Source organism: Rhamphochromis longiceps, linkage group LG6 (assembly GCF_057381845.1).
Source record: "Rhamphochromis longiceps isolate RC_006_pf linkage group LG6, R_longiceps_female_GT1.1, whole genome shotgun sequence".
Lineage (NCBI taxonomy): Eukaryota > Metazoa > Chordata > Actinopteri > Cichliformes > Cichlidae > Rhamphochromis > Rhamphochromis longiceps.
In genome coordinates this window covers 19,183,977-19,207,460 of record NC_140562.1, presented here as the reverse complement: position 1 = coordinate 19,207,460, position 23,484 = coordinate 19,183,977, and the positions used below count along the sequence as shown (strand labels likewise).

Sequence of the window (23,484 nt, the reverse complement as noted above, 5' to 3'; positions counted from 1 at the left end):
ATCATATAGAAACGCCAACAATAAACACCACATTTATGGCGAAACTAAGATTTACTGTTCTCAGCCAATGTGGGAAACTGCAAGATGTGAGGTCTGTGCCAAGTGAAGACAGCAGCAAAAGACAAGCGCAGGATTCTGCAATAAACTCAGCTCTTTTGTTAGGAAAAAGAAAATGAATAATTAGGTCAAGGCTTCTCTGTTGTGGTCCACAGGGAATAGAGACCTGTTGATTTTCTTTCATGACATCTAATCATGGACTAATTTAGACACAACCTGCATTCCTTTGTTGAGTTTATTCATTCTGACCTCTTTTTGGGCTGATGAAATGCCAGCTTATTATGAAACAGTAGCTATTCAACAGTTGTAGGCCTACGGCAATATGAGGATGCTCAATGTCTGAAACATTTCATTTTTGTCTAGAACGTCAAAACAATTGTAATAAAAAGGTCAGTATATCTACCTTTTAACTAATAGGTCATTAACCTACAGGGAAGCCTGCCAAACTGTATGACTGTTCCACAAACAAATCACTCAGTATGACCAATTAATCTTTAAAATACTGTATTATGTATTTAAAAACAAAAACCCAGCTGTGATGCTCAGGATATTATCCTATTTCAGTAATGTGTAAAATGCTCATTTTGCTGAGGGATAGATGCTCAATTAATTAACCAATAGCTCTAACCAATGAACTTCAGTCTCTGAGCAGGAAGATAAAATATTCTTTTCACGCTACATTTTATAAATATTAGCAGAGAGCCACTAATCACAGAAGTTTAGCCAGATTTCTGAACCCGTTCCAAAGTGAAGTGCTGTGAAACTAGTTCAAACAAATCCAGGACTTTGCACAAACTACTCCCTCCCAAATTTTATTGTAAAGTTCTCTAAATTTTAGTTTTCAGTTACTACAGCAGGACATGATTGAGAGCACTCTAGTTCATGTAAGTCAAGTCGAGACTTGCAGTAACACAATGTGAACAAGGAACAGACACAAACTACGTGAGCAGAAGTGCCTGACTTCATGACTTCAACACAGGCTTGGTGATGTGGCACAGAGGTCTGGCCAGGTCCTCTTGGACCATGAGACATCGGGAGACCTCTGACCAGGCATGTAAGGGAAGCCTCCATTCACAAAGGCAGACGTTTCCATGCCAACAGCAAAGAGGCCTTTCAAACAGGTTTTGTGCTGCACCTCTGCTGCAGTCTCAGAGAAGGACCGGTGGGCATTTGAGAGGAAATGGGTTGTGGGAGGCAGTGAAGAGATGCAATTGTGTTAAGGTGAGATGGAAAAGGACTGAACAAAATGACCCACAGCCTGAAGGCATTTTGTGATGGGAAATTACAAAAGAAAAGGCTAGACGGCTCAAATCACTTTTGTCCCTTTTAAACGTATGAAGACATAGGAACATCGGTGGCTTTATCAAAGTGACGGCATTCTGTCAGTCCGACAGCAGACCCACAATATTGCCAGAACAAGCCGCAGTACCCAAATCAATGTGTGGTATGAGTGAAATTTGACAATACAAGTGCTGTATAATCCATTACTGGGTTTAGGCTGTATATTCCAGCCCCAGCAGCCTGCCTAACTTTAGTTGACTCCCATAACAGGCTCAAGGATAGTGGGAGGTTTAGACACAATAGAAACAAAAAGGTTCAACAGCCAAGTAAGCTAATGTTTATTATTAGCATGCTGCCATGAATATTTTCCCCATATTTTTCAAATGAAAAACAAATATTTAAAAAAAAAAATAATAACTATACACAACACTAAAACCATTTTATCTGGTCAAATGACAGCCATCCACGTATGTCTACTAATTACCATCTTTCCCCATTTCCCCAGTGTTGACAGGGTTAATATATCCTAAAGTTCTTATAATATCATATTACCCTAACAGAGCACTTCACTCTCATACTTCAGGCTTACTTGTGGTTTCTAAAAGTAGAATGGGTGGCAGAGCCTTCAGGCCCTTCACCTCAGGAAACAGCTCCCAGTTTGGATTCCTCTTTGATAAAGACTATAGTTGATGCTCATTTAGGTGACCCTGAACTATCCCTTAATTATGCTGCTACAGACACAGCCTGCAGGATTTCATGTGACGCACTAAGCACTACTATTCCACTCACCTCTTTTCATTCATCATACATTTATATCCTCCTGAGAACTGAGGAAAAGAGATTCTTCCGATTGAACGTTTTGATTTCCTTCCTCTTTGGAGCTAAAAGAGGCCACCCAAACGCATGAGATATCAATGGAAAGGATGTTCTCTATTTAGCACAACAAGACTTATTAAGGTAGCTCAAATAAGTCAAAATATATAGACCAAAAAACATCCAAAAATGTCCATTGCACAGGCCACAAATGAAAAGGCTGGTTCTCAGGAGGATATACCATTGCAGCATGTCATTATATTTGTGTCTTGTCTCTCCCTTAGTCTAGTCTCCTGTTCACCTGCCCCTCCAAGAGCCTGGTTCTTCTGGAGATTTCTTCCTTTTAAAAAGGGAGCTTTTCCTTCCAACTATCATAAAGTCCTTGCTCACAGGGGATTGATTGTTTGATTGTAGGGTCTTTACCTTTTAGTATAAAAATTTGGTCCTATATAAATGAGCTGAACTGAAAAAGTTTCCTGGCAGAAACTGCATTGTAGCAGACTTTTCATACCATGGAGGCTCTATGTTTCGCTAGTAACTCTGATTATGAAAACTACTTCTATGTGTAGTGAGGCATTATAGATCCACATTTAGTAAAAGTTACTTATTGAAAGTTCAGGTCTTCAATAGGGACTTATAAACTGTGACTATGTGGTGCCTTGTGTGCCTGAAGTGACATACACACGCCATGTCAATGGAATAAAATAAATAAATAAATAAATAAATAAATAAATAATTAATTAATTACTATGTAGTAACTACATAGTGATTATGTAGTTACTATGGACTTAATGCATACATATTATTAAAATATGGGCTGTAACAGTTATATAGCAACTTGAAATGCTCCCACAAATGGCACTACAGCATGTAAAAATATAATATAAGCTCTGGCGGACTTGGTTCTATAGTAGGTCTTAAAGGGTTAAATAAATATCGTCAAATAATCGAGATCTCAATTTCAGTGAAAATAATCGTGATTATCATTTTTGCCATAATCGAGCAGTATATATATATATATATATATATATATATATATATATATATATATATACTGCTCGATTATGGCATATATATATATATATATATATATATATATATATATATATATATATATATATATATATATATATATATATATATATATATATATATATATATATATATATATATATAGAGCAGCTGGATAGCGTAGTGGTTAAACTACACGCCTTTGGAACAGAGGATCGCAAGTTCGATTCCTGCCTGGGGCGTCTGTATCCAGTAAGGGTCCTAAGGCTAGACCCCCTATGCTAAGCAAGCATACCGCAGACATGAGCGAGACAGATAAATATGAAGGCATGCCGGCTCGGACGTCGCCCGGATCAACAAGGTCCGCGTCAGGTGTTGAGGAACCAGGGCACCCTGACGAAAAGTGGGCTACTGGAACAAGAAGGCATCGGTGGGCAAGGGACGAAAACAGGGCGTTGTTGGAATGCTACTACGCAAGTAACCCCGGCGGAAGGGGCTACATGAATAGGATGAGGGACCTATGGATTCTTCGATACCCAACATCCACAATGACGGCGAAACAACTAGTAGCTCAGTGTTCCAACATTCGAAAGAAGGGACTGCTCTCACAGCTAGAGATTGACGAGGTACAACACAAATGCTACGGCAAGGAGGAGTCAGGACGCCAGGTCAGGGGGGAGATATCATCACCCCCACCCGAGATTGGGTACATAGCCCCAAGTGCGATAGGAGAAGGATCGTTGAGTGCGAGAGGAACTGACCTGAAAAATAGGATCATGGCCAAGCTTGAAACCTGGATCCCCCGTAGCCGGTTACCAAGATTACGTGAAGTACCCTCAGAAGGTCTGCTAGATGATGTTAATGCAGCACTACGGGCAATACCTACAACCACGATTACCGACACTAACAAGCTGATCTACAGTACGGCAGCAGTGATCAGTGAGATGCTTGGCTACAAGTTGAACAGCCACAAGGGGCAGTACCCTCCATGGAGAAGGAGGCTAGAGGGCAAGATCAAAGTAGCACGGAGGGAGGTTAGCCAACTAACAGAGTTGCAGAAAGGTGCGACAAATAAGGTGCCTAAGAAATACAGCAAGCTGTCCATACCTGAGGCCTTGGAAACTGCCAAGCAAAGACTCACAGCCTTGGCCAGCCGCTTGAGGAGGTACACCAGAGAGATAGAAGGCAGGAGAATAAACCAGCTGTTCTCCACAGAACCAGCAAAGGTGTACTCTCAGTGGCAAGGGAACAATAAGAGAACAGCACCACCAAGGCTGGAGACGGAGCAATACTGGAAGAGCATATGGGAGAAGGATGCAACCCATAACGGCAATGCTCAGTGGCTAGTGGATCTGAGGGCAGACCACAGCGACCTCCCTGAACAGGGTCCAGTAACCATCACAGTGGCAGATATCCAAGAAAGGGTCTCCAGTATGAAGAGTTGGACAGCACCAGGGCCCGACATGGTTCACGCCTACTGGCTGAAGAAGCTGACTGCACTCCACGAGCGTCTGGCAGCACAAATGAACCAGCTGCTAGTTAACGAGAGACACCCGGAATGGCTAACTGAAGGCCGGACGGTCCTGATCCCCAAGGACCCCAAGAAGGGACCGGTCCCCTCCAACTACCGACCAATAACCTGCCTCAGTACTACATGGAAGCTCCTGTCAGGCATCATATCGGCTAAGATGAACAGGCACATGGGTCAATACATGAGCGGGACACAGAAAGGAATTGGCAAGAATACCAGAGGTGCAAAACACCAGCTACTGGTAGACAGAACAATCAGCCAAGACTGCAAGACCAGACTGACCAACCTGTGCACTGCCTGGATTGATTACAAGAAGGCCTATGACTCAATGCCCCACAGCTGGATACTGGAATGCCTAGAATTGTACAAGATCAATGGGACCCTAAGAGCCTTCATCAGGAACTCAATGGGGATGTGGCGTACAACACTAGAGGCCAACTCCAAGCCCATAGCACAAGTTACCATCAAGTGCGGGATCTACCAAGGAGATGCTCTGTCCCCACTGCTGTTCTGCATAGGCCTGAACCCCCTCAGTGAGATCATTAACAAGACTGGCTACGGATACCGACTACGGAACGGAGCAGTTGTCAGCCACCTCCTGTACATGGATGACATCAAGCTGTATGCCAAGAGTGAACGAGACATCGATTCACTGATCCACACTACCAGGCTATACAGCAATGACATTGGAATGTCGTTCGGACTGGAGAAGTGTAGTCGGATGGTAACAAAGAGAGGGAAGGTAGTCAGAACTGAGGGGATTGAACTACCAGAAGGCAACATTGCAGACATAGAGGACAGTTACAAGTACCTGGGGATCCCGCAGGCAAATGGGAACCATGAAGAGGCCGCTAGAAAGGCTGCAACCACCAAGTACCTGCAGAGGGTCAGGCAAGTCCTGAGGAGTCAGCTGAATGGTAAGAACAAGATCCGGGCCATCAACACATACGCCCTGCCCGTGATCAGGTACCCTGCTGGGGTAATAGGCTGGCCAAAGGAGGAGATAGAAGCCACTGACATAAAGACAAGAAAGCTCCTGACCATGCATGGAGGGTTTCACCCCAAGTCCAGCACCCTGAGGCTGTACGCTAAGCGGAAGGAAGGGGGCCGGGGACTGGTGAGTGTCAGCACCACAGTCCAGGATGAGACAAGGAACATCCAAGAATACATTGGGAAGATGGCCCCAACTGACCGAGTGCTCAGTGAATACCTCAGGCAGCAGAAACCCAAGAAAGAGGAGGGAGACGAGGAACCATCATGGAAGGACAGGCCCCTGCACGGTATGTACCACCGGCAGATAGAGGAGGTGGCTGATATCCAGAAATCCTACCAGTGGCTGGACAAAGCTGGACTGAAAGACAGCACAGAGGCACTAATCATGGCAGCACAAGAACAAGCTCTGAGCACAAGATCCATAGAGGCTGGGGTCTATCACACCAGGCAAGACCCCAGGTGCAGGCTGTGTAAAGATGCCCCAGAGACAATCCAGCACATAACAGCAGGGTGCAAGATGCTAGCAGGCAAGGCATACATGGAACGCCATAACCAAGTGGCCGGCATAGTGTACAGGAACATCTGTGCCGAGTATAACCTAGAAGTCCCGAGGTCAAAATGGGAGATGCCCCCAAGGGTGGTGGAGAATGACCGAGCTAAGATCCTGTGGGACTTCCAGATACAGACGGACAAAATGGTGGTGGCTAACCAACCGGACATAGTGGTGGTAGACAAACAGAAGAAGACGGCCGTAGTGATCGATGTAGCGGTTCCCAATGACAGCAATATCAGGAAGAAGGAACACGAGAAGCTGGAGAAATACCAAGGGCTCAGAGAAGAGCTCGAGAGGATGTGGAGGGTGAAGGTAACGGTGGTCCCCGTGGTAATCGGAGCACTAGGTGCGGTGACTCCCAAGCTAGGCGAGTGGCTCCAGCAGATCCCGGGAACAACATCGGAGATCTCTGTCCAGAAGAGCGCAGTCCTGGGAACAGCTAAGATACTGCGCAGGACCCTCAAGCTCCCAGGCCTCTGGTAGAGGACCCGAGCTTGAAGGATAAACCGCCCGCAGGGGCGTGCTGGGTGTTTTTTTTATATATATATATATATATAATTGATGTGGAGATAATTTTTAAGATTATAACAAATCTGTAAAGTTACAACTGTTACAATTATGTAAATCTGAGCGACTCACTTTCAAAAAGCTCGTGAAGAGATACTGCTGTAAATTCTCACCTGTGCACAAGCATACACGTGCACTTTGTTCCAGGGTGCTGGCAAAGTCTGATCTGGCTGCCTCTAACACTTTCTTTTCACATGCACTTTCATCAAAACGTTTAAGGGGGTATAGTGCATGTGTGAAAAGTGCTCATTTGTGTTTATGTAAAACTTGCTCCTCTAGTTTCAGCTCCAGCACGTAACCAGTACATAGATATTTAGTACGTAGCCATCAATTGGGTGTGAAAGCAGCTCACTGTTCGAGTTGTGCCTGATCAACACTTCAAAGAAGAAATAAAGTATTCCTTCTCAGAGGACAAAGAGATGCTATTTGTACTTTCATATCTTTGGCTGTTGATAATATGCTCTGCTGCAGTATAATTGTGGACCCTAATATATCCACTCTTGACTTTTGTCCCAGACTGCCACTTTCTTCTGTCCCTGCACTGTGTCACCTAGTGTTCAAAACACAGCCCACATCAAAGCAAAATGCCTGGGAGATTTCTCCCCATGTTCATTACCCAGCTCAGAGCTACATGGCACAGCACTGAATTATTAACATACTCCTTGCGCCTCACAGATACTGAGCAAACGGGCCGTTTACAAGCACAGAATAAACCCATACTTTGCTCTTAAGGCTCCAGTAAATCCTCAGAGTAACTCAAACTGATAAAGCAAGCATTTAGAAGAGAGCATTTTTAAAAGGCACAAAACAGAGGATGGTATCACACTGCTAACGACAAAGTTACAGATGATGGAGGTATGCAATAAGCCGAGAAAGAGAATTCAAATATTATAAATATTACATTCTTCATGAGTATAGGAGGAAGAGAAAATGTGCGTCTGATAGCGTAAGATAAGATAGCTAGGGAAGGCCTGAAGCTGTGAATTAGATAGGTTTCATAGATATCATGCGGGGATGTCGTGGCATTGACATCATGGTCATATTACTATAATGATCGTATCATATATACACATACATAGGGCTGGGCGATATGACCCAAAATTCATATCTCGATATATTTTTTTTTTAAAGCCATAAAGTAAGAACAAAAAGAGAGTTCTTAGTCCAAGCTGTGTCCCAGATGTCACACAGGCATTTCTATTAACATAGAGCATAGATGTACATAAGATTTACTCAAAAATAAATTATGAGCATTTATTAAATAATAATAAATAAAAGAAAACAATGTTGTTTTTGTGCATAACAAAAAGCTCACAATTGTGCAGTCAAAATGTAAACTAAAAGACGCTGAGCATAATAACAAAGACAGATTTCACAGCTGCTCTGTTCCCAACTTCTACTGTGTGACTGACAGCATTGAGTTTGAAATCCTCTTCGTAACCACGTCTCTTAACAGGTGCCATTTATAGTCCTTATACACAGTAAGGTAATATTACGTTGAAGCACAGTACGTATCACTCCACGAAGGCTCCTCGGTAGCCGTAATGCTCTGACAATCCATCAAGCGGTGCAGCACCGTAGCTTACCAACAATGGCGTGTCCAGCGGGGTGGCCTGGGGGGGCACAGGCCACCCCCCCAACCAGACTGGCCACCCCAGGTGCCACCCCGAAGGCAAAACAATACAATTCAATCAAATATCAAATGTCCGATTATGTTTTCACGGTGACGCTCAGATATCCGAGTGTAAGTGAATGCAGCATCGGCTTCTGCGCTATGCGCATCACGTTAGCAAAGGTAGGAGAGCCAAGCACGAAAGACGGCACCGCTGGAAACAATTTTTCGGTGAAAGAAAATGAGGACAGAATAAATGTCCCGGTAAGTAATATTAAGTTTGTTGAGTTTAGTAAACTTCGGTGAAATTAGAATCCCAAGGAAAAAATAACACTTAAAGAATTATTGCAGCCCTCGAATATTTCAGACAGTATGCTACTGAGGGCAGCTAACATAAGAGTTATGAGTTATAAGATATCATCTAAGTCGTAACATTGCTGTATGGAGCTGCAGATTTGGTTGCATAGCTGGACTGGCCATCGGGCATATGCCCGGTGACTTATTTTTTTATTTTTATTTTGTAAGGGCATGAACAATGAGAGGTGGTGGATTGGCCAGATGCAGGTCGATGTGTAAAAATAACTCAGTTGTTTGGTGGTGGCTATGGCGGGGCTTCCACAGAGGCCAGCAGGTGGATGAGGGAAAGGGGAGGCAGGAGGAGGAGAGACCCGAGGCAGCCGCCAGTCCGAGTGTCAGGTGAACTGAACTTCAGGTAAGAAGTTATGACCTGCAGTCTATCTGGGTCAGATATAAACTAAGTTTAGGTGGAGTTTATTTTTGTTGTGCTGACTTTTTACTGTCAGTTGCAATAACTCATACTGCCCGAGCTAGCATGACGGAGTTTCTGTACAGCTGTTCAGTTGCTATGATGTTACTGATAGTGAACTTTATTTTATTCATAAGGTTAGTTAGTAGAGTTGCCAACGGCTCCTTAAAAATGGAATGGTCCCTCATTCAGAGAAAATATTACACGTTTCGTATTGAGCTGAGAAGAGACGCAGTTTGTCCCAAACTTTAGCTAGAATGGAAAAAGACAAAGCTGGATTTATTCTGTCGTTACGCTGCACAGCTGCCTCTTCTCCTCTCATTCTCTCCCCTCCCTCTCCTGTTTCTACTTCAATCATGAAACTGATCAATAATCAGCTGATCGGCTTTTCTCTCTTGTTTATTTATCGCCCACTTTGTGCCAGAAAGAGGAAACCAGCAGATGTCGCGCTAAACAACAGCAGCACGTTTAAGCTTGATCAGCTGTTGTTAGAATTTATTTAATATTAATTTCTAGTATCAGCTGATGTTTGCTGGAGCCACAGCTGTAAAGCTGCTGGTCATGATGTCGGTTTGGATATGTGGTGAGAGGGAAACATGAAGATGAAACCAGGAGATGTCCTTACTGAATCATCAGAGCTGTGATGGAGAAACAGGTTTACCTTTTAGGTGACATGAATGAGCTGAAGGGAAGTTATGAACTGTTTCTGAGAGACAAATAACACCAGGATCCTTTTTTACGTAGCTGACAGCTGGTAACTGTGCAGGGGCGGGTCTAGCAAAGTTATGCCAGGGGGCCAGGTAGGGCATTAACAGGGAGAGGTGGAGCACAAAGAAATTACTTTTCTTTCTTATTCTCATTTAAAATATCTCACTTTTATTAAATAATTATCTAAATCTTACAACCAAAGTTTTTATCTGATGTAAAATGTATAGAAATCATACATATACCAACAAGACTGTACATCACTGTCACAACAGCATTTGTTTTCATTCAAAGGCTTTATGGTTTTAATACCTGGTGGGCCGGTCTGTAGTGAAAATGCCTAATTTTTTGTCCCAGTCCAGCCCTGCAGGTTAATACTGGCAGTGTCACCATGCCAGCTGACTGTATTTCATCATCAGCCAGTGTTGTTCTTTATCAATATTACCAAAGTTTACCATAAGGCAGCATATAAAGTATTTACTTGCTTTCAGGTTTTATTCAAATGTTAGTCTTTTCAGTTGTTTCCCCACTTTTTTCCTGTTTAAAATCAAACACCAGTTTGTGAGAAGATTATCTTCTTTTTTTTAAACAGGCAGATAAAGTTTTACATTGGAACTGACTAATTTGTCAATTGTTTGTTACAAATGTTCGTATTTTAATATTCAAAAATGTTTTTGCCCAAAACATATGTGCACTATATGTCAGTAAAAATACTATGCAAATATTGCTGTCCTTGAATGCTGAGTAAACACTGACAAAGCACTGATTGTATCTCTTGTACTTTATCAACGCAGTATCTAAACACTTTGCACCGTAGTGGTTAAAATCTCATTCTAATAAGAGTTAAAAGCGCATTCGGTTATTAGGTTTATAGGGTTATTGAATTATGGTTAATGGTTGGTAGAATTTTTTTTTTAAACATTATCTGCCAATTACATCTGCCACCCTTCTCCAAATCTGTGCCCCTACCTGGCCCCCCCAACAAAAATTTTCTAGACACGCCACTGCTTACCAACGTCGTACTAAAACATTTTTTTGACAGATTGCTGAGCGCCGTGTTCCACATAAAAATCGGTTCGCGGCCATCAAGCACAAACAGAATTCATACATAAGGCGCGCTGTCAACTTTTGAGAAAATGCAAGGATTTTAGGCTGTGCAGCGCCTCTGGGCTGCATGGCGTTAGCGTGGTTAGCTCGTTAGCGTGGTTAGCTAGCTAACACGTTGACGGCGTCCAGTCCCACGCACGGGGCGAAGTGCAGTAACTCGGACACGGCAAATCTCCGTTAACATCTTGTCGCTTCCTGCAGGTGAAGCGATGGGGGAGGAGGGGGAGCTGTGTTCAGTGAAGGAGGGGCGAGGCCGAGTAACGTTGCGTAAAGACAAAAGTGGACGAAAGAGAGGCAAACTTGCGGCTCCACAAGTATAATTATAACGTAGACTATATCGATATAAAGGATATTGTCACACCTTATATCTCGTATAAAAATATATCGATATTTTTTAAAAACTCGATATATCGCCCAGCCCTACACATACATATAAATCAAACCAGGTAACTTTAAGCAAATTAACTTTAAGCAAATTCTTAATAAAACCCTTTGTCGTCATTGTCCCCACCCCACCCCTATACTCCACCTGTGGGAGTCACCCACTGTTTAAGAACCACTCCTCTAATGTGTCGATGTGACTAACTGCAGCTGCATCAGGAAAGGCCTTGCCCAGGCAGCAGACACGTATACAGAATTCTTCGTATCAGGCCACAGAATTAAAATCACCAGAAATAACTAAACAGCTATTTTACTTTTCTGGTTTCATGTCTACTCACAACTCCCAGTAACGCCCCCAACAACAATGCTAATTTTAAAACAAGGTAAGCCATCATTACAAAGAATTGCAGGTTCTCAAGCTGAGGAGAGGCAGCAGTGGAGATAAAGGCTCTAGTGTGTGTTGTAATGTCTGACCCTAATAACAATAATTGTGCCCTTTTTTCTTTATGTTGCTGTACTTTGTTGCCACAAAGGACCACTTGATGACTTTAAGTTACTCTTCAAGAGATTTCCTTGAGACTGGAGATCCTCTTGGAACTCCCCACGGAAAAGCCCCTTTAATGTCCTTCCCATGCTTATGAAGACAGTTTCATTTCCCTCCTCATTTCCCAGTTTACATACACAGCTGAATAAGTCTTTAAGTATGCAAACTACACAGCACCTCTCTACACATTTGCTGCTGTCACCCCTTTCCCGTTTCCCTCTGTGGATTGCACCATTTAAACCTAATGTCTTTCAACCATCTGTCCCCTCTGCTCCAAAGCTGTCCATCTGTAGAAATCCCATTACCCTCTCAATTTGGTATATTAGACACAACTCAAAGATTCAAGCAACACTTCCCACTTTTAAGCTTTCCTCCAAACATAAACAGTGGCTTGAACATCCGTTTACCACTTGAAAACACAACCCCCACAGAGTAACTGACTTGTACTATCTCTCTCCATATGTAAGGAGTCTTAAAACTAGACAAGCAACCCTGAGTAGTAGCTTTGTTAGGAATAGCCAGCATCTGGAAAGCAGACTGATTCACTCACTGGTTACAAAATATGCATATATGTTTTCCTCAGTTGAAGATTTCAGACTGAGTGTGGATTTACTAAGGCCAGTCTCCCCATATGCAACGTAAACAATGTCCACCATCTTCATGCTTTGCCAACACAAGTTTCAAAGACAGGAAATCTCACCGTCCATGAGAACAGTATTAGGAAAGCCCTGATGTCAGTAACACAGCAACAGTAAGGAGTGTGGGAATGTGAAGCTTTACGCAAACAACGTCCAGGATACCCTGTCATAATCTTTAAGGGCTTGCAGCAATCCATAAACTAAACTTCCAAGTAATTTTTTTAACCTAATTTTGTGTACCAGTTTCATTTCACTGCAATATGAGAGGCTTTACCTTGTTTCTGTCATTTACCCTGTACTCATAACAGGTTACAGATTTCCAGCTTTAAAGAAGCTAAGCTTTTGTCTTCTCCCCCCCACTCTCTCTCCCTCTCTTCAACAACCTTGAATCTTGTTTAAAGCTAGAAGCTCTGCTGCTGCTGGTGGCAGAAAAGTTGCTAGTCCTGACCAGGGCAGTAGCAGCTCTCCGACACACACCAACAACCAAATCTGAGGGGAGAAAAACAAAGAAAAAGAAAAAGAAAAAAAGAAAATAAAAAGAGAGATGCACAGAGGGGGGGAAAACATACAGTTGGCAGTGAAGGCAGGTGGGAAGATTGCTTGTATCTCTCCCTCTCCCCAAACACAAGAAAAACAGGAATCACAACAAAGAAAGTATTTGACCTTTGGAAACAATCGATAATGGAATAACTAAAATCCTATCAATACTGATCCATATTTTTGTGTAAAAATAAATTGAAAATATGCAGTTCGTCTTAAACACTTTCAGCCTATCCTTGAATGTGAATTCTCTGATCTTCATTAGCATACACTGCCCTGCTGGAGGAGAGAGGAGAAGATAGAGTACATCCCCCCCCCCAAAAAAACCCAAAACAAAAAACCCAGCATACATTTAACTGAAGGGTTTAATAATGTTAATAATGTTCTTGTTGCAACCATTTTCAAAGGGGGTACATAATGGGCTGGCTATGAAAAACAAACCCCAGAGAGCAGCTTAGTTTGTACATATTAAAACAGCCTCTTCCAACACAGTTTCAGAAGTGCTGCCAAACAACAACCTGTTCAACGCAGTAAAAGACCAAATTAAAACCGTCCTCTCAAAACAACTACATCTGCCATTCCTATTCATCTGCTCCGCCGCCTGGCTTTTTACAGACGGCAGAGAGACGCGCTGCAGAAAAAGCCATAAAAATCTGAAATAATCTTGGAAAAATCTGAACATTCATCACATGAGAATGCAGAGCATCACACACTGGTATGATCAGGCACACAGCATCAAGTAAAGTGGTTGTACATGTCATAGGTGTTGAAAATAATTTTAAACTGCAATGACTGCTCACCTGACAGAAATGATCATGTTAGCGTTTTATTGCAATTAACTTTTTGCAGTGCACAATAACAAACTGCAATTTATCACCTTTTTCAAACTGCTAATTATGTTAAACTTAGGCAATATCTGTTTTATCAAAACATAGTTATCCCACTTCTTTTTTTTTTTTGCTGCAAAAATCAACCCTGTCACTAAAACCTGCTATAAATGTTGCCATAACAGGGCTCGCAAAATCGCTAGCCCGACGTCCCGGTGCTAGCGATTTTTCCAGTCGGGCTACCAAAATCTACCTCTGCCCTGCCCGTCGGGCTATTGTAGGAAGGAAAATATATGTCAATGCTTTTGCATTCTTTCGGAAATGTAGCTGGGTAATTATGTCATTGGCATCGATGAGCCACTGTCAATATGTGACATATTGAAATCGCGTTTGAATTTGCGCTTGTTTTTTTGCTTTCACTTTGCAATCGCACGAACTGTGTATAGAGAGCGACAGCACTGATTGGTGAGTGATGATAATTTGTGCACCAATTCCTCTGACATGGTATTATCAATCGTTAGCTTACTATGCAAACATGACAAGTGAAATCTCCCGCAGCAAGCTTAAACATGTGAGAGGTTGATCGCGCAGAGAATCGCTGACCGTTGTGTGTGTGTGTGTGTGTGTGTGTGTGTGTGTGTGTGTGTGTGTGTGTGTGTGTGTGTAAAAGCAGCAGGATATATATTTTAGTTCTGCTGAGCCAAATAGTATTTAGTATTTATTTATTTATTTATTGTCATTGTCAAGAACAATGAAATTGCGTTTGGGGCTTCCATACAACCCAAAAAAAAGAAGAAAATAATAAATACCCCTTAAAACCCAAGTGTACATATTTAACCCAGTGTGACTCCAATGCAATAAGACAATCCTTAGCAATAAGACAGGTCAGGGTGAAGAAGTGACAGCCAAAGAAAAGCTTTAGCACAAAACGGAAAAGTTATGACAAATCAGACTATAAGGCAAAAAGAAAGTGCAGCTTTATGGTTTCATGGACAAAAGAATTTCTGTGGCTGCGATATGATGAGCTATATAACCGGGGCTGCACATAAGTGGTCCGCAGGTGCGCATTCGCTGTCAAAATAAAAAAAAATACGCGCACAAGATATGAAGTTGCAACGCGTGTTTGCATACATAAGATTTTCTGGAGGAGGACAGAAATTTGTTTAGAACTCTTAAAGATGTCGAAGAAGCTCCTTTAAGCAATTACTTTGGTGTTCCTCCACCTCCAAACAAATGTCAGAAGGAGTCCGAACCACAAAAGAAGCACGTATTCTCGGAAAAGTGGTTGCAGGAGGTGAGCTGGCTTCAAACAAATGATGAACGCACAGAGATGTGGTGCGGAATGTGCCGTGAAAATCCCACTCTAGCGGACAAAAACAGTGCTTTTTATATGGACGCAAACGCGCGTTGCATCTTCTTATCTGGTGCGCGTCTTTTATTTTGACAGCGAATGCGCACATGCGGACCACTTACGTGCACCCGTGTAAATAACATAATGTTCTGCCGGGTGTGTTGTTGGTTTTCTCTCGATTTCTGAGTCGACAAGCGCCTTTGTTACTGGGACCAGTCATTTTAAGAAAGGCCCCCATTAGAACCCATGAGAAATGCAAGTAATGCATTATTGCTCAGTCTGCAATATCTTTCCCAGAACAAACACCAATTGCAAATAACATACTAAAAATAAACCTGAAAAATCTGTTTAGAACAGCGTACTATGTTGCAAAGAGTGAACTACCACTGGCAAAATTTAGCAGTCTTTGCAAACTTCAAAAAGCAAATCTTGGTTCCACTTGTCACTTACCCGTGATTTCAGTGGAAATTTCAAATTCAGGATCTGACACAGACTGATTCATGTCCTACACAGTTCTTACAAGTTCATAGAAATTTCTGTTCAATTAGAACCAAGTATTTGAGTTGATGATTGTAATTTTTATACAATGTTGTAATTTGTTTTTCAACAATTTTTTGATTAATGTTTTGTTTCCTTTACAATATTATACTTTAATGTATAATATTGTAAAGGAAACAAAACATCAATCAAAAAATTGCTCTCTTTTTTTATTCGGGCTACTTAAATTTATTTTGGGCTACCAAAAACTGAAGAGTCCCTGCCTGAAGGGCTACCAGGGATTTTGAAATTTTGAGAGCCCTGCATAAGACGGAGTCAGTCTGAGACTGAATAGGGGCTGTTGAAAAACCACATATCTGTTGCTGTCTACATAGACAGAAATCCAACTATCACATCTGCATTCTGCAACTGTTCTACAGGAATAAAGCCAGAATACAACCAGCTGGCAGCCAGTCAAATCAAGTCTCTTCAAGTTGTGCTCATTGACAAAGACTCAGATTTAAGGCAACGTGCTTGCAATCTGTCTGCATTTATAAGTCAGATAGTAATTATTTGCAAACCTTCAACATCTCTCAGAGTACAGTCAGTCCAAGTCAGACTGCAACTGGTTGCCGACCTGTGCAATCCCCTTACGATCAAAAGTGGCTTTGAATGTGCAAACCCTGAAGGCGTGGGCAACCATTTAGTTACCACAAATTGCCATCACTTGCGGAATGTGAAAAATTCAATACAGTCGCCAGACACCCACCACTTCTTCTGGTAAATGTAAGGAGGTTGCCGTCCTGTCCTATTCCTACTAGTGTGACTGAGCTTGCTCGGAATTAGGAAATAACTTTGTCAAGCTAAATGCATCCAGTGTTGGATGGTTTATTAAATTTTAATTTGTTCTGATAACCTTATTTCAGGATGCTGGTGCAGGAGATTCCCAGATTATTTTAATTTATTTAATAAAATATCGATATTTGGTGTTCTTGTATTGATACTATATCGGCACAAAAAAATATCGCAATACTATGCTGCATTGAGCCCCCCCCCCCCCCTACTATTTAGGGAGATCTATTAACTGTCAGTGATTTTACAAACTCAAGTGTTAAACATTGGTTGGCTTCATCTTCTAAATATGAGGATTTGCTGGGTTTTGGGTTGGATTTTTTCCCCCTCTTCAGGATTATGCAACAGTAAATGACCTTATCTTTGTGTTTTGGACAGTTGATCGGACAACAGGACACAGCAAGAGCAATTCTCAGAAACAGATTGGCTAATCAAGAAAATAACATCCAGATTTGTTCATAATGACAATACAGGCTATTTGCAGTCTGATCATAATTAGTAATACTATGGGTTCAGAAAGCCTTCATCTTCTATACAATAAATGTTTGCAGGCACTTAAAGGAAACTGAACAGGTACAAAAAATGTAATAAAATATTGTCCTTAACAGATCTCTGATCGTCAATCTTGGGCATGCATACATAGGTCACTTCAATATGACACAAAGTTAAGCCAGTACTAACAAATGAGACCCATTTTATCCTTCCATTTCTAATGATTAATAAACACCAGTGCTGAGAAAAAGAACATCATCAATTTTTGATCAAACAGAGGCAGATTTCCAGCTCCTGGCTGATCGGACCGTTTCATCTGTTATGTGCAACCCAAAGCACATTTTTAACCAGCAATCAATACAACAGCACTGAAATAAATGCTCCCTTTATGAAGCTTCTGGTGCTCAGCTTTTGTTGACACTCTTCCAGAGAAATGTTGTATCTCCTTTTTTTTTTTTTTTTTTTAAAGAAAGCTGTAAATTATGTAATTTGGCAACTGAATGATATCCTATCAGCAGTGTGTCCACACTTCTGCAGTCAAACTCAGTATGGCAAAAGATATGCAACAGTGCTGCTGCACTTTTGTAATCAATGTGGTGCTTTATACTGCACAGATTACACAAGTATGTGTGTGCAAAGCATCACTCTTAGAATAGCAGCGTAACAAATATAGAAGGGAAGTGACAGAAGATTCATTCAAATGGACTGGCTGACATCTGTGCATCTTAACCAAAGTTGGTCATCTGACCTGACCTCACGACTCCCTCCCAAACTGAAATTAACATGAGCTGCACAATTTGATCCAAACTGACAAAACAGCACAAGAGAAAGATGCAGCATGGTTAAATAAGAGAGAATTGAATCTGAAACCGTTTAATGGTGCGCTTCAGTACTGCACTTCTGTTGTTTAAGAGAAATATGTAATGAATGCACACCCATTTGGGTTTGGCTATCGCTGCATATGAGGGGTTGTGGTCAAGTTTGAGTTTAAACTTGATGCACTCCAGTTTTACACAGCGGAGTAGAAATCTGGGTAGTTCCAAGTTCATGTTTGACTCGAGTTACATTGCATTTAATCAACAATACAAAACAAAAAAAACTATGGTAAAAACAATGTAATTAAGGCTTACATGATGAAACACAAGCTAAGGTCTCACAAGCATAATGAAGAACTGAAAATAATACGTATTGTTGGGCTGGTTTGTACTCTGCTGTTGCGACTCTGTTAGAACTGAAACAATTGGATGTCAGGGACACAAAGACAAGCCTGTCCACCACAGGAGAGTAAACATTAAGGCACCAGTAAAAAGAAATGGCCATACAGTTTTAGATCAACAACTTTCTAAAAATGTCTGGACAAAAGAGGAACATAATATTCATAACGGCTTGCAAGACTGTTGCATTAGGCTGCATTTACAGCATGTTAGGCGACTAACTGAATAAGGGATGTGGACTGTGCATCAAGCTGTCAGCTCAGTGTTGGTTTAACTAAAGCTGCCTCCTGTGACAAAACAATTTCAAGTCCTGTGATTTGCAAGAAATCAGAGCACAGCCACAATAACCTTAAAAGTCTTAAATCTCTCAGCTGTCAACATCCCATGAATTTAGTCCTCTGTTCCCCAAGATAAAGTCTGGATTTGGATAACTTTATAAAATTAACAGAAGTGACCTTTGCAGTGGCGCTATAAACATTTTTTAAACAGAAACCCTTGAACAGATGAAGAAATAGGAGCTGCCATACTAAACAGCATTTTTCTACTACACTTCGTGCTTTTGTGCTCCTTTCCTTTCTCCTTTATATGTGAATAGTGAAGCAAAGTTGCCTCTGGTGTGTTTAAGCTGCCTGGCAGCTGCCCAGGAGGAGTGGAGTCTGTGCAGCTATGTGTTTCATGGCATGTCTCAAACTGTTCATACAGGTTTGCAATCTATAATTTGACCATCCTGACGTCCATACTTTAGATTCATCGTTTGCTCTGCACACAGACATCAACTTGCTCTTCCTGTGGCTTCTTCCCAGTACATTGCTTTCTTTAGGACGTTTCCTTTTTCTGATCGAGGGTTTAAGAACAGAAAGTTGTATGCTGTACATTACCTCAAAACCTCGAGGCAAATCAGTGACTTTTTAAAGATGTAGACTGACTGAGTTAAAGTCAAGTTAAAGACCCACGGTTATCGGGTTAATGCGTGCACGGGCATTAAAGTCCTCGCACTCTGCAGCTGTTGACTCGGTTTGTTTAAAAAGCCCAGCGCTGGCCGGAGAGGCAGCCGAAGTAGGCAACAAACTTCATCCCGTGCAGCACATTCAGCTAAATCTGCTAACTTAAACTTCAACTCTGAGCGCTACCAAGCTCCACATCAACACAAGCTGGCTAACGTTAGCACTGCTAATAGCTAGCGACTGCGTTAGCAGGCTAATGCTAGGCCCTTTTCCCCACCGGTCCACCGCTGCAATATCCCCGAGCTGCGGTGCTGTACTTTGTAATTCGCATTGTTTTTATTTACCTGGGAAATGTGGCGATGGACACAAGTAGCAGGACTTTCCAGCGCTTCCTCCCGGTCGGGTATCCACAGCGAGGTATCCTTTGAGGCTTGAAGAAGCTAACGCTTGGAGGTAAACGCTCCTTCTTGGGTCTCCCAGCAGCAGCAGTCACTGCACCTGACCAACCGAGGCTAGCACGCTAGCACGACCTGCTAACTAGCCTCCACAAGCCAAGTTCGTATACTGTTAACTGGCTAGTCAAACACTGCTAACGCTAGCTGCTCTGCCAAACTGACCAGTGCACTGCTCGACCCGTTGACTCTGTGCTCTTACACGGTGATTTACGATCATTACAAGAGGCAGAAGAAACCCACGGAGCCCATATAGCGCGTCAGTAGTAAAAGACTTGCCGTCCGCAAGCTCCTCAACAGGGACCAGGTCTGCTCCTCTCCTGGCTCTCCACCGACTGGAGAGAAGGGCTGTCGCAACTTGATGATGGCACGTTTTTGTTTGCTCCTGTGCGCGCTTACGTGAGATATACGTCCATGTGAAAAATAAATAAAGTAGGTTAATTTTTATAAATGCAACCAATGGCGGATCAAGTCTTACGAATTGATTCGTGTTAAATGTTAAAATTCCACTTTTTAAAAAAAAAATCACAAAAATAACTGACAAATTTATGGAAACATTTATAGAGACATTTATTTATGGAGACAAATGAGTTTTGTTTTTGTTTTTTAAAGTAGAAATTAAAGATAGTAGTTGATTGGGATTTTATTTCGAAATATTCCAAACATATTCCCCTGGAGTTTATTTCTCCCTCTCTGCAGTACTTTTATTATTACGTTATTATTTTTATTTTGACAAGGCTTCAAAGAGGGGTTTGTGAAAGCATTTATATCATGGCCTTAAACCCGACTTTAGCAACTTTAGAGCCAATGCAACATGCATAGGTCCGGAGAAAACATAGATACACATGTGACGTGCGTGATGTGCCTACCTTCCTGGGGTGGGGGGTGTCCTGTAAGGCTCAAGCAGTAGTTCTTCCTTTTATGACCTTTTCCTGTGCCTAACGGAGCTGGGTCCCTGGTGAATGTGAGACACTCTAGATAAGCCATCAGATTAACTTCACCTCGTTTTTCTTTTCTTTGTCTTGTCATCTTCTCCTTATTATTTATATGACAATTAATATTAGAATTATCATTTTTGTTGTTAATGGTCGTGATGACCATTCCCAGGTCTAAGCCTATGGCTACAATATAGAAATGTATTTGCCCCATTCCTGATTACTTGTTTTTTTTTATATTTGTCACGTTTCAGATCATCAAAAAAATTTTAATATTAGACAGAGATAACCAGAGTAAATACAAAATGCAGTTTTTAAACAATGATTTCATTTATTAAAGGAAAAGGCTATCCAAAGCAACCTGGAGCTGTGTGAAAAAGTAATTGTCCTCTTCTTGTTAAATCATGAATGAACTGTGATTCACCATTTATTTATTTGAAAAGTTGATTTCAGTTTCAGTAGCCACACTCAGGTGTGATTACTGCCAGACCTGTTAAATTAAGAAGTCACTTAAATAGCACTTCGCTCTCGCACTGCTGGCTTACTTGTTGTTCCTAGAGTATTTAAAAGTAGAATGGGAGGGAGAGGCTTCAGTTTTCAGACCCCTCTTCGGTGGAACCAGCTTCCGTTTTGGATTCGGGAGACAGACACTATCTCTACTTTTAAGATTAGGCTTAAAACTTTCCTTTTTGCTAGGTGACCCTGAATCCTCCCTTAGTTATGCTGCAATAGACGTAGGCTGCCGGGGGATTTCCATGATGCATTGAGTTTTTCCTTTCCAGTCACCTTTCTCACTCACTATGTGTTAATAGACCTCTCTGCATTGAATCATATCTGTTATTAATCTCTGTCTCTCTTCCACAGCATGTTTTTTATCCTGTTTTCCTTCTCCCACCCCAACCGGTCGTAGCAGATGGCCCCGCCCCTCCCTGAGCCTGGTTCTCCCGGAGGTTTCTTCCTGTTAAAAGGGAGTTTTTCCTTCCCACTGTCGCCAAAGTGCTTGCTCATAGGGGGTCATATGATTGTTGGGTTTTCTCTGAATATATTATTGTACGATCTACTGTACAATATAAAGCGCCTTGAGGGGATTGTTGTTGTGATTTGGCACTATATAAATAAAATTGAATTGAATTGAAATCAAGCCTGTTAGACAAAATGAAGCAGGCTAAAAAAACCTCAAAAAGCAACACATCATACCACAATCTAAAGAAACTCAAGAACAGCTAAGAAACAAAATCATTGATATCTGTCCATCTGGAAATGGGAACAAAGTTGTTTATAAGGCTTTGGGATTCCAGTGAAGCACAGTGAGCCATCACCACAAACGTAGAAAACTTGAAACAGTGGTGAACCTTCCTAGGAGTGACCAGCCTACTAAAATAACTCCAAAACATGTTGATGACTCATCCAGGAGGTCACAGAAGAACCCAGAACAACATTTAAAGGACTGCATGCCTCACTTGTCTCTGTTAAGGTTAGAGGTCATGAAAAATAGCATCCATGGGTCAAGGAGAAAACCAGTGCTGACTAAATGCATCTTGATGATCCCCAAGACTTCTGGGAAAATATTCTGTGGACTAATGAGACAAAAGTTTATTTTTGGAAGGTGAGTCCCATTACATCTGCATAAAGCTCAGCACAGTATTTCATAAAAAAAAAACCCCACCATAGCAACAGTAAAACATGGTGGTGGTAGTGCAATGGTCTAGGGATGCTTTGCTGCTTTAGGACCTGAAAGGCTTGCTATTATTGATTGAATCATTCTGCTCTCTACCAGAAACTCCTGAAGGAAAGTGTCTGGCCATCAGTTCATGCCCCCTCAAGAGGACAATGATCAGAAACACAACAATCCGGTCGTTAAGTCTGACGTCACTAGCCATGTCTGGGCCTAAACTCCGCTGCAGGTCCATATATCAAACGATCACTATGGCATTACTGAGAGTTGAAAAACTGTCTAAAGTCTTTCATCTTTAATACCAGGTGTAACAATTGAGTTTAACATCCAGGCATCCATGAAAACGGAATTTATGACATTTAACGGAGTTAGAAGTTAGCAGGGAGTTAGCTCGCTAGCTTCTATCTAAATACAATATAGCATGTCCTGACTGCGGGGTTTTGGAAACAAATTAAAACGTACAGCTCTGTTATCACTTCCAACATAAATGAAGACAGAAAACTAAACAGCAGTGATGTTTGTAGGGTTACTGAAGTTGGGCTAGCTGGTATATAATTATGTGCTACGTGACCGCTAGCGACACAGCTATGTTAGCATAATATAAACAAGCTCAATTTTTTTCCACTCGATAAAAGTTAATGTGAGTGGTCAGGAACAAATGTAATCGCATGCCAGGATGCTGTTAAAAGACCAAACTTCAGCCAGGAGAACAACTGAGATAATCCATCCACAATACGAGGTTAGTCATTCATATACTGCTGCATGGGCTGGGCTGTAGTTACATCCTAAGGTTTTAAAAACTGAGCTTAAATAAATGATTAGCGGTAATAAAAGCCGAGGGAGGTCAACAGGGATCACTGACTGTTTTAGGAGTTTTTTTTAGGAGCTTTTTGAGATTAAATAGAAGAAAATACATAACATTAACAATGTTAACAACACAAAAGCCATATTAAACGCAGACTACTTTAGGCCCGGAAGTAGGATTCGTCATGTCATCACTTAACGACCGGATAAACCTACCTCTGAATGGCTAAAAAAAACAATGGGGTTTGCGAGTGACCTAGTTAAAGTTGATACCTTAAAAAGTCTATGTTGGAAAACCCCTCAATGTGGTGAAAATACTTGATGTGAATGACTCATTGGCAGTTAGCACAAACATTTGATTG

The 23,484-nt window shown here is 41.6% G+C and overlaps 1 protein-coding gene across 5 annotated transcripts in view; it reads right to left on the bottom strand.

Moving 5' to 3' along the window:
- fbxw7 (F-box and WD repeat domain containing 7) overlaps positions 1-20,048 on the bottom strand; it is a 142,445-nt gene extending 122,397 nt beyond the window's left edge. For 4 of the 5 annotated variants that reach the window (XM_085409588.1, XM_085409587.1, XM_085409589.1 and 1 more), the window contains exon 1: positions 19,601-20,048. The gene's annotated coding sequence lies outside the window, so the exon portion shown is untranslated. The remainder of the gene's footprint in view (positions 1-19,600) is intronic. The other variant, XM_085409591.1, reaches the window with a different exon arrangement.
- Positions 20,049-23,484: the final 3,436 nt, after the last annotated feature.